Source organism: Neopsephotus bourkii, unplaced genomic scaffold (genome assembly GCF_033783945.1).
Source record: "Neopsephotus bourkii isolate Nb327-2 ecotype Australia unplaced genomic scaffold, CSIRO-AGI_Nbou_v1 NB_1663, whole genome shotgun sequence".
NCBI classification, from domain to species: Eukaryota; Metazoa; Chordata; class Aves; order Psittaciformes; family Psittacidae; genus Neopsephotus; species Neopsephotus bourkii.
This window is the reverse complement of record NW_026902137.1, coordinates 7,553,417-7,570,463: the sequence shown is the minus strand read 5'-3', so window position 1 is coordinate 7,570,463 and position 17,047 is coordinate 7,553,417. Positions and strand designations below refer to the sequence as shown.

The 17,047-nt window shown below is 37.4% G+C and overlaps 1 protein-coding gene across 5 annotated transcripts in view; it reads right to left on the bottom strand.

The window, feature by feature from the left end:
• SULF2 (sulfatase 2) overlaps positions 1–17,047 on the bottom strand; it is a 144,311-nt gene that overhangs the window by 119,120 nt on the left and 8,144 nt on the right. For 2 of the 5 annotated variants that reach the window (XM_061375382.1, XM_061375380.1), the window contains exon 2: positions 15,254–15,342. The exons of 2 other annotated variants lie outside the window; for them this stretch is intronic. The gene's annotated coding sequence lies outside the window, so the exon portion shown is untranslated. Of the gene's footprint in view, positions 1–12,502; positions 12,525–15,253; positions 15,343–17,047 lie in introns of those variants that run through there. One more of the 5 variants, XM_061375383.1, reaches the window with a different exon arrangement.

Genomic DNA, 17,047 nt, shown 5'->3' with positions numbered 1-17,047 from the left:
TGTATAAAAATATTGTTCCTTGGTCCATTTATACTAACAGACTTAGAGTTATCTTAAAAGCATATTTGTATTTTAGACATTTTAAGCTGCAGCACCATCATACTTACAGTGTGCATCCACAATGCTAACTTTAAAAAAGAGTTTTAAGAGCCACAGGAAACAAAATAATGAATGAATAAATAAAAACCAACACAACCCATCTATGGCATACCATTTATGACTAATAACCTAATTCAATCACACCCTCCACAAGGCATTTGCCTAGCAACATGTAAAATACAAAACAACTTGGACAATTTTTCTACTTTCATAACAAGTTGTATTCAATGCTGTCACTTCTGTTTCATCTTTTTTTTTTAACAACCAAATATATGTAGGTGGAGCCTATACTAGGAGAGAAATAGCTGAAGCATATCTCTAAATTTACCATGAATGTATCTGGGATTCCGTATTCCTGAACACGAATGCCTGAAGAGAAAGCAGTAAGACAATCATTATACACTTAAGGTATTTTATTCCAACATAATCTACCCAGCAATACATATGCAATGAATACCACATATCTGCATTATATACTGGGGAGATTGGAAGCTGATATTAAAAGACTAACCAACCAAAACCAAATACCACATAACCAAGTTCTCCCCAGCAAGTATATTGGCTGAAAGTCTTATTATGACTTCCTCATTCTTAGGTATCTCATAACTTCCTAACATTAACTGTTCAGACCAGACAAATTAAAAATAAATATATATTTCCCCTAGCTTTCTGGGTTCAGGGGCAGGTGTCCCATCCTACCCCTGAAAACCTGCTCTTCAAATAAAAGGATGCAGAAAGCCCCTATGACAATTACATTAAAATAATACAGATTAAAAAATAAATCAGTTACAGTTTTCACAAGCCATTTTATTCATTTTACATTTTTTTCCTGTTGCATATAAAATGTTGCAAAATCAAGTTTTATTTTCCAAATAAAGATAAAGCAGATGTTAATAAGCTACTTAAGCAGTTATTTCTGCTCTTAACTGCCACAGTAAATAGAATTTGAACTGTTAGAATAATATGCTTTGGGCCACACACTCCCAGCATTCTCTAAATTGTCATGGATGCTCCAATTGTAAAACAAAACATCTCACAGCCTGCAATATTTACTTTGAAGGTGTTATACACTATTTCCTTATCAAAAAGCAAAAATTCCTAAAAAACATTTTAAAGCTTAAGGAAGCTGTTATTAAAAGAAGATTTATATGGTATAAATTGTCCACGATTCTATCCCTTGAGTGTGAAATTAATGACTGAGGAAAGATTTCACAGGAACTTAATCTGACTGCAATACTACTGCAAAGGATTTGCAATTTTGGTCTCTTTGCCAAATCCCAGGTATTTGCAAGCTGCTGTAGTTATTCATGCAAAGAAACAGATAGCAGCATCTAAAGCTTTTTTACATTTATATTGAATATGGAGCTCTCCTCTCTCTTATCAGTGTGTATCTAATACCTTAGGCATGGCAAGGTGGTATCTGAAGTGAGCACTGGTGAAGTTCCTATTGCCACAGTCTAAAAATATTTTTGATTTCATGTTTTAATAAAAATCTAGAAATATCTTTGAGTTCTATTTGCAGCCCGTATCAGAAAAAGATGCAGAATGATGAAGGTAGAGTTGAAACTTGAAGTTCAACGTGCAAGTGAATGACCAGCATTTGCATTTTAATTGCTTGTAGGCTTTGTGCTCACATTTTATAACATTTCACAGTAAATTTGAAATAATGAATTCCTATTTTCCATAACACAGATATCATCACAATGAAATATATGGATCCCTTGGACAAGTAACTACAGCCAAAGCAATGCTGAAGGACTGACAGGGCTATTGCCTCCACTAAAGTGCCTCAGTTAAATGCCAGGAACACACACATACATTCACTGTAGCTCAGTCATGCATCCTGATGGAGTGGCAACAGAGTTAAAAGCAAAGGCTTCCCAAACCTCACAGTTATTCTACAACAGTTTCTCCTTTCCTATGCTGGTCAGAAATCTCCCCAGCTGCATCTGAAATGAAGCATCTGAGGACAAAAGCAGCCACAGCACTGCACAACAGCAAGGGAGCTGTGCACCTCCTGGATCTAGCAGGGGTCCCTTCAGAACTGCACAGTGTCCAATCAGAGGCCTTTCAGTGCAGCTCCTATATAGCCCACTCACCCTTATCAGATGAATCGAGACTCAATTTGAATTGAAAAGGATAAATAAGTAGCATTTTCTTGTCTTCTTTACCTCACATGAGTTTTAATAAATGTGAAATAAGCAGAACTCCAGAAGACCCCACTCAAACACACATAGGAAGGGGCAACAAATACAATAAAGTAAACCTGCCAAAATGCCAACTTCTTGCCTGAATGGTAAAAAAGACATCTTTAAAGAGAAATGGTCTAAACAGCTAAGACTGAACGCCTTTCTCTCTATATTGAAGCATCCTAGTAAAACTGTACTGAAGTCACTTGACTCCAAATTAGTATCAGGGAAAGAATAGAATATGCTATAAGAGATGAAATTCGGTATTAAACTCTTGGACATAGCATCTACCACTCCCCCTCACCTTCCAAACCAAGAATAATTTTTCCTTACACCTTCTTTTTAATTTGCCAAGTTCCACTCACAATCAGGTGTTACGGAAAATTGACATTTGCAGCCCTCAAACCAGTTGGATGAAAAAAATTGAAGTGATCCTGTATGTACTCAAGGGCTGAAAGTATGAAAACTAATTTGACAAAATTTGACACAGCCATGCTTTATTCTTCCTATAAAACATTCGGAGTAAGGGATTTCTATAGCATTGCTGTGGTTTAGGAAAACACTGTAGTTTAAGAAAAGTTTCCTTAATCACTGTGTTAACTTGAACGTCTGCTCTACCTGGAGAAGGTACATAGTCTTGTTAAATTCTGCCTTGAAGAAAAGAGATTTGACAGAATTACTGGAATTCTGTGTTGAAAACTTCTTGGCAAATGGACCATTCACAATAATTAGGAAGCATGAAGAAGAGAAAAGAGGAAAAAAAGCAGATGGCAATTCAAAGCTGGGGGGGGGGGGGTGATTTGTTCTGGGTTTGTTTTGTCTTTCTTCCTCCGGAGTTTTTTTTATATATACTCTTTAAACACAAAAGACACCCATAACAGGACAGATTTCAGTACACTAAATATTTACCTAAATCTTGGGAATAGTAATTGAATCAGTATCCATAAACTACCAGCACTAACATCCTGTATTGCTTACCCCTACAGCTATATGGCAATTTACATTTTAACTCCTGGGAAGAAGGTTTTGGTAATTCTATCCATCAGGCTAAACATATGCATCCATTAATGCCACTAAGATTTATTGTCATGTTTGTAAGATCAAAACCTTATTCTATTTTTAGTGAATTGCCTTTAAGTAAAAGTTTAGTCCAAAAAAAACCCCACTGTTTTCCATTACAGGGTTTACATTTTAAAAAGAATGATTTTCAAGCACAATTATGGGAGATTTGCTACCACACCTATACTACAGAACACTCACGCAAAGTATTTTCAGTCCTTTGAAACAGAGGTAGTAGGTAAATTCTCCTTAAGTTCCACACTGCAGGAACCACACTGCATCAAAGTAGAAGCCCAGAACAGTTCAGTGAAGTATTTGAACTAAAGAACCATTAGGAACGTTGATTTCTTTTCTATAAGCAAAAGCAATTCAGAGAGATTATTAAGATATTCATCATGTATCATATGAAATCTCTCGTGATTATTCAAATCACAATATTTCTATTTCTGCAATTAGAGGTGCAATAGAAGTCAGGGAACAGCATTTCTGAAATTTCTTTCTGAAATCAAATTTCAGAAGTGTTTCAGTTTTTTCCTTCGTCTTTTTTATGCTTCCATACCTTCATTCTCAAAAGTTGGTCACAATTCATTGCATTGTAAGGTACTCAAAACCCACTTGTGATAGTAGTTGAATACACGATGTCACATTGCTCCCTCAACAAGAGAGCAAAACTCATTTTAATCACAAAACCTCACCAGAACACATCCACATGAGAAGGTTACCCAGAGCATAGTCTAATACACTTAGCATATTTTTCTTACCTGGGTTTGAAGGAACTCAGGTTAGGCCCTTACTCTAACAAGTTCTTCTCCTTAGACTGACTCAATAGTTCTGACTGCAGATTTATACAAATTAATAGAAACATCACATACATGTACACAGCAATAACTTATCTCACTGATTTATTTTTAAACAAGACAAGATATATCATTGAGGTTAATTTTTGAAATACCTGAAAAGTATATTCCCTCTCTTACCAAAGCTTGTAATGTGGTTCCTCTCAACTGCTAACCAAGAGAAGCAATTCCCTTATAAATTTATGAATAAGGGAATTACACTGTGTGTAATTCCAATCTTCTCAGTCACAGTTGCTTTTTTCCTCTAGCAGTAGGAATACTCAGAGATGAAATAGGGAAAGGACCCATGGAGACCACCAACAACTCTGAAATCCTGTTAAACCACTAACAATACCAAAACTAACAGACCCTGACAGAATAAGCTCATAAACAGAAAAGACCAGGGACTAAGCTGTGGGGCACTGTAGCTCCCTTTGTACATAGAATTCCCTGTACTCTCTGATGACTGACAGGAAAGTTTTCATTTTTAAGATGTTCCAGCTGGTAAAGAGGGAGGGCTTTAATATCCTGCAACTTAAAGTTCCTTTCGTTAAGACTTAATTCTCAAGAAAAAATAAACCAAACAACTACACAGAGGTTGAGATTTTGCATCTTCCTCTGCCACAAGCAAAACAAAATAATTACTTTATAAAATCACCCCAGGAGCATATACGACACACTCATCATTTCAAGTTCAGGTACAAAACCACATTGTAACAACCTAACAATTCACACCTCCAGTGTTAATTCTACAGTCACATAATTTCTGCCCCCCCCCCCCCCCATAAAGAAGAAGAAGGTTGTGGTGCCCAGTAGGATATGATGTGGTGGATCCTTTACAAATAAGCTCTTAGAAGACATAAAAAATTCGTTTAACTACCAGGTAGAATACATGCCAAGTCCCATTTGGATGGCAATGGTTTCAGAACAAGTGATAAAGATTGTACAACCCTGTCTTGGGGTTTTTTTTCCATGTTTGATGTTTGTTGTTTTTTTTTCAGGTAACAAGGAAACAAGGACAGTTAAGAGAGAATGCCAGTTCTCCCCAGCTGATGGAGGTAGCTGGTCTCTAGCAAAATCACAGAACATACCCAAGGCACACACAGAGCACAGAGACTGCTTATTTTGTGTGGTGATCTAAGCCACCAGGCTGAACAGAGCAAGTTCCCAAGAAACTCTTTATGGAAAATCCTCCTGTTGCTTTCAGTGTTGCACATTTTTAGCATATGATCATCAAGCAGTGATGCTCAGGTCACAAAAAGTCCCAAAATAAAACTTACAAGTCTGAACAAGTGTCCTATAGCTCAGCAAAACAGCCCAAGCTTTCCCACTCCCCCTCCAAACCCATCTGTTCCCATGGCCAACACAGGACTCGGGACTGCTGCAGCAGTGTTTCCATTTGCCTTTGCAGAACAGCTATACTAGAGAGTGAGGCTCAGCACTCAGGAAGCTGCTTCTACCTGCTCATGTTGCTGCCATGGGCAAAACAAAAAAAGAAGGATTTAATCTCCAAAGGAAATCTGTGTTAAAATATTCAAGGAACAGACAAAGCAGAAAGGACTGCCTCTAGAACAGCTGTTTCTCAAGGCCTCAACCTGTAAGTGCTACATTTCCCTACACATGAGGAAAGATTCAGCTTTGGTTTTGACTGTGCATTAATTAAGAGATGTGTGACACGGACAATATGGACTGTTACTACAAATGGGTGTGGATAATCATTCTGCCTTGTTCTGATGCCTGTTGTATCAGTGTTAACTTCATTTCCTGCAGGCGGATGCATACTTCATAGATTAGCCCACCCAGTTGCGAGAGTCCTATTTGCATCAGAAAAGTGGTATTCAGATCTGCTCTTCGAAAAAATCTTCATTATTGTTAATTTTATGGTTATATTCAGATTTATTTGCATAACACAGCCATGCAACAATAACAGTGCATTAGTTGCAAACTTCCCTAGCAATGTCTGTGCTGGTTCCAGTTTAATTTAAAGCATGTAGAAGAGGGGACTCTCTGGGAAGCTGCCAACAATAATCCCTCCTGCACGTTAAGCAAATAGTTTGTTTCCTCCACAGGAGACAGATCAATACTCAAGAAACTAAAACAAAACCAAGAAAAGCTAAAAGCTCAGTCATGTAAATCAGGGTGAAAGAAAAATGAAAGAAAACTCCTCATTGGCATTCTACAACTTCTGCAGACCCCCATGGCCCATTAGCTAATTTCTATTAAAACACACAGCTCTAGAATAATAAATGCCAGTGGCACATTTCTAAAGGTTTGTGGCAACTGAAGTAAACATGTCCCTGTTCCCAGGACACCAAGAGACAGAAAATTAACCAGAGGTTAACTGGGTCATTAGCTAGAGCACAATAAAGGTCACTGCAGATTTAATTTAGTTTGTATTCAGCTAAAGAATCAAATACAGCAACCAGTTCTCACAGCAGGAAAACAAGTAACTTATCAGCATGTTAACGTATCTTGGATACCGAGGCACCAAGTCTGTCATTATGATTCATACCACTTTTAACTATTTCACATTATTTTGATGGAACAGAGGACAGTGTACACACATGCACACAATTTCAATGGTTCTGAATGCAAGTACACAAACACACACAAATACCAAATACCTAACATTGGATACAGTCTGCTTTTTTGCCTTTTTAAGAGTTGGGGTTTTTTTAATATACACTGGAAAACATTAAAGTAACTCACAAAAGAGGACTCGAAAGAAAGTAACTAATACATGAGTCTACAAATGTTATATGGGTTAAGAAAAAGCCCAAAACACTGGGGTTTAATGGGTCTGAACAGGACCTAATAACACATGCACAAGCATTGTGTCTCAATAATCTTTTAGGAACAAAATATCGCAACAGCTGTAACAGCAAGAGCTCAATAGCTGAAACATAGCAAAAATTAACAGTATTCAAGAGATTAGACATTTAGAACCAGTTTGTATCCAACAGATTTGCATCATTTAAGGGAAGTCTGCAGTAAGGAAGAGGTCTCAGGAAGACTGCACAAATTATTAAGAAAGCTGTAGCTACATCACATTTAATGATGAGACTACCAGCTTTGTCTGTTAGGAGTTCTAAAACTGCCCTAATCCATGGCTGCTGTCACATTTGAAGCAAGTCACCTGTTCTTAACACTTTCTCTTTTGTTGTTGTGTAAGAAAAAAAAGCCAAAACATCAGAAGTGGCTGCAGAGAAGACGCGCCAGTAATCGCACATCAGAACCAAACTGAAGTATCTGAACAGAGGGACTGTGAGGGTCAAAATTTTGGGTGTTATCTGAACGTTTTAGTGCCACACATTAGAGATGAACTGATCGTTTTTCTTCAAAGAGGCTATTATAAAATACTACCTTTTCCTTTAAATAATAAACAAGTATAAAGATTCAATGTCAACCAACTCCTACTCAGTCTAAAATCCAAAGTTAGTGCAAAACAAGTTAAGACTGAATCAGTGCTAGACTTGAGAATAAATTTGCCAACACAGGCACTGTATTCTGATGCAGGCCAGTATCCAGTGACCACAACACCCAGCAAATAAAGTACATCAGTCAATCACAAAGCAAGTATCTCTTTACCAATAATTGTTCAATTTTCAAAGTCATTCTGCTTCAATACTGCAGCTTCATCTAAATTGCATTTTTAAAACTGCATGTAATTAATCAAGGCCTGAGTTACAGAATGAGAAAGCAACAGCTCCATTTGTTCAAACAACGTATTTGTGCACAGCAACACAAAGTCTTTTCTTGTTCAGGAAGCATCAACTGAAGAGGGGGGAGAAGAAAATTCTCCATTACCTTTAATAGGGAGGTTTCAAACACTTCCTACTCAGCAGCCAAAGGAACGATTTCTGCATACCACAGCCAAGCACTGTAACAAACCTATTTGATGGTCCAGTTGTCCTATCTCCTTGTAGCTCTCTGAACAGACATTTCCATTTACAGCAGCTACTTTTCTTACTTTGGCTGGGAACATTTTTCCAGCCCCCATCTATCTGAATGTAGCTGAAGGTAGCATCTTTCCCACAGCAACAAGATTGCCCCACCGCACACACGCCTGGAAATCTCCCAATAGCTCCTCTACATAAGCACAACAGGTCCCACACAAGCACACACCTCAAATAAATAATGGTGACAAACATACTGATCTTTAATGTTACCAGTCCTTAAATCAGACTCTAATCTTAACAGTAGGTAGGCACTGTAAATCAGAACCTAAAGTCCTGGAATGGGATCAGCAGACACCAATGGTGTGTACCAAGAACAGCACAGATAGCAGAAAAGACCAAAAGCTTCAAACTTTGCTTTTTGTTTAAGTCCTTTCATGTCTCTCTAACTTCTTGCAAAGTTTATTTTAAAATGTTTCCAGTTTTACCTCTGAAAGTTATTATTTTACAAAAGCATCCATTTAAGAAACTTAAAATTGTCCCTCCAGTAGTCCAATTACAGTGACTACATGACTGGGTTCTACATCTTCTCTATTTTATCCCCTATACAAGCATTACCATTCTCTAGCATTTGCATTCTGGAACAATAAAGTGATTCTTTGAATTTATTTTTCACTGGTAGTTCTCACAGGCAGAATAATGTTAAAACAAGCAACTGTGTACCCCATCTCCCTCCTTAAATAATTTTCCACCTGTGTCCCAGTAAATAAGCTTTCATAAGTATAATCAGAACAATGCAATTTTCGTCTAAGCCACTCAGAAACAAGTGTCATGATGATTTTGCTGGGATTTTTCCTGTCTTGGTAATATTAAAACCAGCTACGACGTGTGTTTTCAGTGACAACTTGAATCTTCAGATTAAAGATTAATAATATATCACAGATGCTGATGAATGTATGATTCATGAGAGACACAAATGCCAAGTTCTATTTAAAGCTTTGTATGGCCATGAATAGAACACCAAGATGTATATATACACTGGAAAGCAAAATGAAAAAGGTGCAATTTGCTAGAGGAAAAAAAAAAAAACAACACACCTGCCTGCACAGGTATGTGAGATCATGTTTTGCACAGCAAATTGTCCAAGCAGGCAAAATACTAACAAAACACTGCTCAGAAGAAATAAAGCTGCCAAGCAACAGTCCAGTATTAGACAGCAGCCATAGTTTGGGTCAGAGAAGTTTGTATGTCATGTAAACGGCCTCCCTATTTGGCTACTGTCATAAAGCTCCACTGGCTAGAACGTAACTGATCTCATGAACCAGTTAATTCTATCTTGCACAACTATAGAAAAGCTCAAAAATCTGTACCTAAGCAGTTCTAACAACAAAAGCAAAATAATACTCTCTGGTTTTGCAACTTAAGCATAATGGATTTTAAGCCAAATGTGTCCCTGAATGGGATGAGAAGGAATAAACAAATAAACAAAACCGAAGTAAGAACTTGAAGATACTTTTTGGTTGAATTCTCTACACTAAGGTTTTTTTAAAAAGATTTTATTATGAGCATGAAGCTTTCACAGAATTTAGAGACATAGAGCACCTGCTTCAAGAGCTTGCAAAGCCAATGTTTTCCTTATCTGCTTCTTGCAGAGATACAAAAATGTGGCTCAGGAATTCTCTTGCTGAAAGTCACATCAAGATTCTAATTAAAAATCAAAATAAATAAATAAAATCAGTGTTTGACTAAACTATGTACTATCCATTCTACATATAAATGATGTCGATCTCAGTCTTATATTTTCTGCAATTTATGTGCCCAGAATAGGATTACTGTAATCGAATTATCAAATCCTACTTCAGAAGCAAAATGACAAGCTCATATATGCAATAAATAGTTTCACCTAGTAGGCTTCTACTACAAAGGACAGCTGATATGTTCAGAGGCTTCCACAAAGTGCAATAGCTTTTCTATCAGTGGTTTCTACAGAAAACATGCTCACAAAGTAAAGAGGAGAATACGGAACATGTTCAACATCTTTTCCTTTAACAAGAGATAATATAATGGTACAAGTAAAGTTGGACTATTTCCTTCAGAACATGATGCAACACTAAAGATACATTTAAGAAAGAGAAGCCTGACAGTTACTCTTCCTAAGGCTACTGTTACAGCAGCAGCAGAATGTGGGATCAAAGGTTCAGAGGAAGTTACTTCCTCAGCTGCTGATTTTCGCCTGTCAGCCAAATACAAAGAGGATAACTACAACAAAGAACTTGAACACTGTTTTGCAATGTCACTGGCTATTCTAGGTCATAACCTTTCTAGAGGTAGCCTGAGTTCACCCAAAAGTAAGTTAAGTCTAATTCCTAGAGGACAAGATTTTGATGCTCCACCCCCCCCCGCGTCCCTCTCCCCACAGATGATGATTCACTTCTGACTGATTCCTCTACTGGAAACATTCCTTCAGCTTGTCAGAAGAGTGAAGTGCTGGATTACACAATACAAGTTTCTGAGAAGCTGACATATGCTCAAACATTTCATTTTAATTGCCTTGAACTTAACAAGCTTAGTTTGTGTTGTGCAAAATAAATTAAATCTAGACAGATCGCTTTCTCTTAGTGCGTAAGGAAGGGATGAGGAGTAGGAGAACTCAAGAGTGCAGAAAGTGGCATATTGTGCTTCAGTGTTTTCAAATCCTGATCTGCAAATTGGTTTAGCTCATTCTAACTGAGACCAGCTCAGCATCAAAAAAATTAGAAGTGTGATCAACAGTCAAATGAAGTGAGTCACCAAGACAAAGCCACAGAGGGGAGCTTTTTAATCAGCTTCTGGAATACATTTTAAAAGACACCAGATATTTGAAAGACAGTTAACTGCCTTTACCTATGATGCTTTCAAATTTTATTTCAGCTTTGGGTTTGCTTGGGTTTTTCTGATTGGTTGTTTTTTAATTCAAAAGCATAAACAGAAATTCACTTAATATTACATCATGCAACTTCTGCATTCCTTAGGATTTAGGATGTATGCACTAAGCCCCAAAGTCAACAAGATACTTGTATGTGTATGGCTGCTAAAGATGTCTGTAAGGACAATTAGCACACTGGAAAATTCAGACCTTGATTTAGGTTTGCTTTAAATCAACATCACTTTCCAATAGTTTGGAATCTGTCATCTTTTTTTCAGATGTAGAAAAAAGAATCAGCTTCTTAGTTTACTACACTGAACCCTGACTGTATTTTAAGATTTTAGTCACACCCTGTTCTCACACTGCACATCAAGAATTAAAAGCATGGATCACTGTTCACAGATGACAGACTAATGTTTTATTGCTCATCATTGATTATATCTAGAGGGTTTTCCTGAAACAATTGTTCAATCCATCTAGCTCTCCCAAGCATGCCCTACTTGGCCCCGTTTTGTTACCTGTCCTTTAAAGCTCCAGAGTTTTCAAGCCTCTTTAAAAGTATTTATTCCATATTTGCAAATAAAGGTCTAACTCTCTAGTCTTAGTCTCTAGTGAAGCTTAAGGCCATTATTTCTTGTCCTGTTTCCAGTGAATCAGAAAAAGATTATTCCCTCACCACCAGAGTAAGGCAAAAAAGTTATTCCGTTATTCTCTCAACATGTGAGCAGCTAGTGTCATCTCAAACCTGCTAAAGAAATTAAACCAGACTATCTCCATATTGGCAGCATGAGTAATTTTTAATGCAACATTTCTGAAATGGTTTTCCTCACATCACTGGGGACACGATGACTTGACTGCATTCATTCGTAAAATTCACATGCTTCTGTAAGTCAGTATTTCTGGTTTGATTTCACTGCTCCTTTAGAAAACAATACCTATTGTGGAAGGCTTTCAGTGCATAACAACATATATTGAAAAAGTGTATTATTTCAGTGAAAATTCTTAACTAGCCCAAATATATATATATATGAAAATAACATGTATTATCTGTCATGCACGTAAACCTCCCAACTGCACTTACTGTGCTTTGCCTTATGTTGCAGAGCTGTCCTGAGGCACACAAGCAGGACACTTTTTGGATGAAAATAAGCTGGAAGATATACCTTAGAGGCCCACTTAAAACATACTACAAATGTGAACTCAAATTCAGCTGAAAGGACCAGACTAGAACTGGTATAAAGACCACAAAACAAAAAGCAGGGATGTCATGTGCTCAGGACCAACAGTCTTGCTCTACTGGCCTGCTTATATTGTGTTATTTAGCAGTGCAGAATAGCATCCAACTACATATTAGCTGATGAAGGATTAGCATTTAGCACACACTAACATGTAAATCAAGAGTTCAAATTTAATGTTAATAATTTCTCCGCTTTTGATACAAAGTTTCCTTGCCACATAGGCATCCTCCATTAAATTTCTTCACATATGCAATTAGAGCAAGGGAGTTACCTAGCTTACCCACCACAGCAGTCACAGAAAACACTGGAAGCCTTGGAAATTCCAGCTTTGCCATCTTTTCTCACTGGGTTCTCTAAATAACTTGAAACTTATAACGCACGCACACCCCCTTCAGAAATTAAGATTATGAATATACTACAAATTCTTTGTTTTCCCTTTCTATAGACAATGCCTTCCGTTATCAGAAAACATTCTTTCTGCTTTGAGATGTCATTCATCAGAGTTGTTGCTTTAGCCAGGCTTCTGCTTGACTGCTCACTCATAGCTCCAAAAATTCCTGTAGTGCAAAGGCAGGGTCAGCAGTTAACAACTGCAACACTACATTATACACCCCCCAGAAAAATTGTTTACTGTTTTCTTATAGTGGTAGAAAAGACCTATTTTATCTTTATCTCAACACAAATTTTAAAACATATCAGTTTCATTTGATAACTTCACAGGGTTATTCTTTAAGACTAGGAGATTTTATTTCTTATTTAGTTATCTTCAGAAGTCTTCACAGACATTATTAAAAGAACAACAGATAACCCTGGTAGATCAGTAGACTGGAGAGAAGAAAATAACAAATACCAATTTGAAGGTAGCTTAATTCTGAAATTCCATTTGGACACCTAATTGGTCTAAATTGTAGAGCTCTGTGCTTTCCAGTGAAATCAATACAATACTTAACTGATATTTCAACTCCCCTTAAAAATTTAAACAGAGATACCCTAATGTATTAAGCATACAATAACACATTAATATCCTGTGTAAAAGCTAATTCCAAGAGTGCGGAGAATCTACAAATCCAGAAAATCTGTTTCCACAGATCACAGCTCAATTTAGAGATACCCAAATAGCTCAAAGTAATGGAGCCATATTAGCACCAAGTCTGCAAACAAGGCAAATTCAGAGCTCTGCTCAGGCCACTAACACAGGGACACTACTTTCAGCACTTGAGGAATCTCACTTGGTTAGCTTAGTTGCACTGCATTCCACAGAGCAGCTGTATCCCTGATGATCCATAGGCAAGATGGGTAAGGGTATCGAAGTCTTCAAGGTTATATTTCCAGAAGTAGCCAAGCACCAGTGGGGGCAGAAGGGAACACAAAAAAATTGCCAGGGGACACATTACTATTGAACTGAGTGCTGAAACCCTCCTCTTCCTCCCCATTACAGGACTTCCTAGCAGACAGCATCACCAAAAGACACAGTAATTTTTGTCCCTTCCCAGAGATAGTTCAGCGCATCTGTGGCAAATGAGGAAATGGGATTTGAGGCAATAAGTCCAACATATGGATATCGGTTAGATCTATGCTAGAGATTTTTCTACGCAAAGGAATTCCTTATTTCTTTCCTTAAAGCAAAATAGGAATGGCAGGGGACTAGAAATAGCCAAGCATCTGGCCTAAAGCTAATTATTTCAGCAGTAGTTGAATAATAGCAAATCCAAGAATCAGACACATGTCACTCATAATTCAGTCAAGTCCTGCTGCTGGCTCTGAACCCACCCTAACAAATTTGAATAAAAGTATCAGTGAGAAGATAAAAGCCTCACATTTTAGCATGAGGCTTAAAATTGTCAGTGATCAGAAATGACAGCCTCAGGGCACAGTAGGAGTGAAAACTTCAGGCAAGGAAAGCCTGCCCTGGAACTCTAGAAGTTCTGAGTCCAAATTCCTAATAGAATTCATCTTGATAGTTGATGAGCACAGGTCATCTTGTCTGCAAATCAGATAGCTGACTGTCCAAGTGTAAACAGTACCTTCTGGTCATGGATGAGACCAAGAAAACTCACATTACGCTGGATTCTTGCAAAGAATATGAAGCTACCAAAGAATCTGGCGATGCTTTCTTTGCCTTTGGTTACACTGTCTTCACCTGTGGCAAGCGGTTTTTGGAAAGTGAACAATTTTCATCTACCAGGTATTTGACTGAAAACAGAACCAAAGAACTCTCTGCAAAGACAACAGTCATGTTTCTGCTTCAGGTGTCTGCATACTGAAGCTCCATTGCATCCTATGTAAGTTAGAGTCTTTTATGTTGCAAGCTGAACTGGAATCTTTCTGGCAACAATTCTGCATCCATAAAAGCAGCAGGCTGAAACTCACCAGACCTCTAAGCATGTATTAAGTTTCCCTGTTAATTAAGGGGTTTAGGAATTTCTGCATTGAAGGATTTTATTAGCACTAATAAGCAGGTATTTCAATCTTTAGAAGACCAGACCACACTGAAAGATTACTGATTTTAAGACAATCTCCACAGCTGCACTCTTCCTTAGATCCATTATATACACATACTTCCTCATTAACAACACCCATATTTCTAAATCGGTGCAATGGGTATAAGAATTTCAGGAGTTCCCCAGAACTCAGTCCCCTGTAGCTCCTCAAAACCACAGCAGAAATACAAGTTTTAACGCCTTGAGAAGAACTATGAAGTTTTCCTAAAGGTAAAGTCATAAGGCAAAATATTTTCAGTGGTAGAGTATTGCATTTATAGCACAGTGTTACTTATATTAACATCTAATCATAATCATTCAACAAATCCAAGAGCTTCAGACGTTGCTTCTTCAAAATGATTTTAAATACGCCATCAAGGGATACAAATGCAGCAGTTGGGGTTTGGGGGTTGGGTTTTTTGCATTGCGATTATAACGGCTTTAATAAACTCAGGCCCATATTCTTGTATCCCATCATTATTTTTCAGATATGCCCTCAATCATTCACCTGGTAAATGCAATACATTGAGTTATGAAGATTAAAAGCATACCCCAAAAAGGGGGCTTAAACACTTTTAATGCAGTGTCCTCCACACCATGCCAATCTCAGTCTGGGAGCATCTGCTAGGTAAGCAGTAACCTGATATAAAAGACACAGAATATTCAGAAGACAGCATCATTTTCATGGTCCTTTAGCAAGTCACCTGAGATTTCCAAGATCAAAGTAGAGTTTCAGTTTTATTTTATATACTATTTAAGGGAACCTTCTCAGAACCCTTACTCATTCTAAGTCCTTGCTTCTCTACAACAACTTTACTAATTCTGGGGGGTAGGTGAGAAAAAACAAAAGGAAAAGCCAAAGAGGACATGGTATGCAGTGGAAAGAAACAACTAACTCCAGCATGATTGTGGCAAAATGATGGAAAATGCCAGCTAGCCACTACAGTAAATTTCTGTTTTAACAAATTAGATATCCCTTTCACCTTTCCACAACTTAATACTGTCACAGGAAGATTGCTTAAGACTCCACATGTAGACAAAACTCCTGCTTGGTTTTAAGACTGGGTCCTATGAAGGAAGTATTTGGTTTCTAAGAATCAGCTGCTCCCAGTAAGCATCTTGAACATTTCAATTGCTGTCTCATCATCACAGATGCAATGCATGCACACACAGAAGATTAATAAAAGTAGAGATATCAACATGATAGTGCTGGTACCTAAGCCTTTGCCTCGAGATCCAAAGACAACAATGAAATTAAGTACAAACATAATGAAAGAAACACAGTTTTAGCATAAGGAAAAGTTACTGAGCATCAAAAACTCTACTGGCTGGCAAGGTAGTGTTATTTCAGACAAGAACAAAAATATATTCTTACCTTGCAGTATAATTCATAGTAGCAAGTTTTCCCTTACAGATTTGATATACATACAAAGTCAAGAAGAAGTAAGTACTGCATGGTTTATTTTTTTTTTATAATCCAAGACAGGAAATCTAACTCTCAATGAATCTCTACCTAGGTTGTAGCAGATTTCCTCTATGTGTGTACACACACATTTCCCTTTCCTTAATACCATACCAGAGAAAATAAGAACAACTTAAAATCCTGCTTTAAGATTAATATTTATATTTGCTGAGAAGTAAGACTGGTATCAGTGCCGCTTCCATAAGACATCTTTATAATTAATATTTAAGACATCACAATGCTTCTCCTCACTACATTACCCACAGATATCACTTTTAGGGTCTTACTAGTCCTATCACGATGCCGATTTTGGCTTCAGCTAATTTTAAAGTAACTTTCCTTGACAGCATAAGCAGCCTGAAAATAATCAAGTGCTGTAAACCCAAGAAGTTGAATCCAATCTCAGGTGGTACTGTCATATGCATCTCTGCCACCATAGCTGCACTGTCTCCATTATGCATCAGGAACGTGTGATCAGAGATAAAGTAAAACAGAATCTACAATATAAATATACTCATCCTGGTAGTGACACTTTGAGAGATCAGGTCTAACTCAATTTGGTAGGAAACACAAACCTGAAGTCTTCTATAACTGAAGGAGTTACACAGACAGCAGAAATACTTCAAATATCAAAAGACTCAAAAGACCACTTAATCAAAGAATTCTGTACAGATATTTGAATAAGCAGGATCTGATAAAGTCTTGCAAATGATTTATTTTAAAACAACATACACTACTACACCTCTGCAGAACACTGATGGAGTGATAAGGACTTTTAACAAGTAACTTACACTTTTTAAATAACCATGTGGGAGCATTGTATACTTACACCTCAGCAATCCAATGAAGTATAACCTGATCACAGAGGGGTGATCCAAAAAAG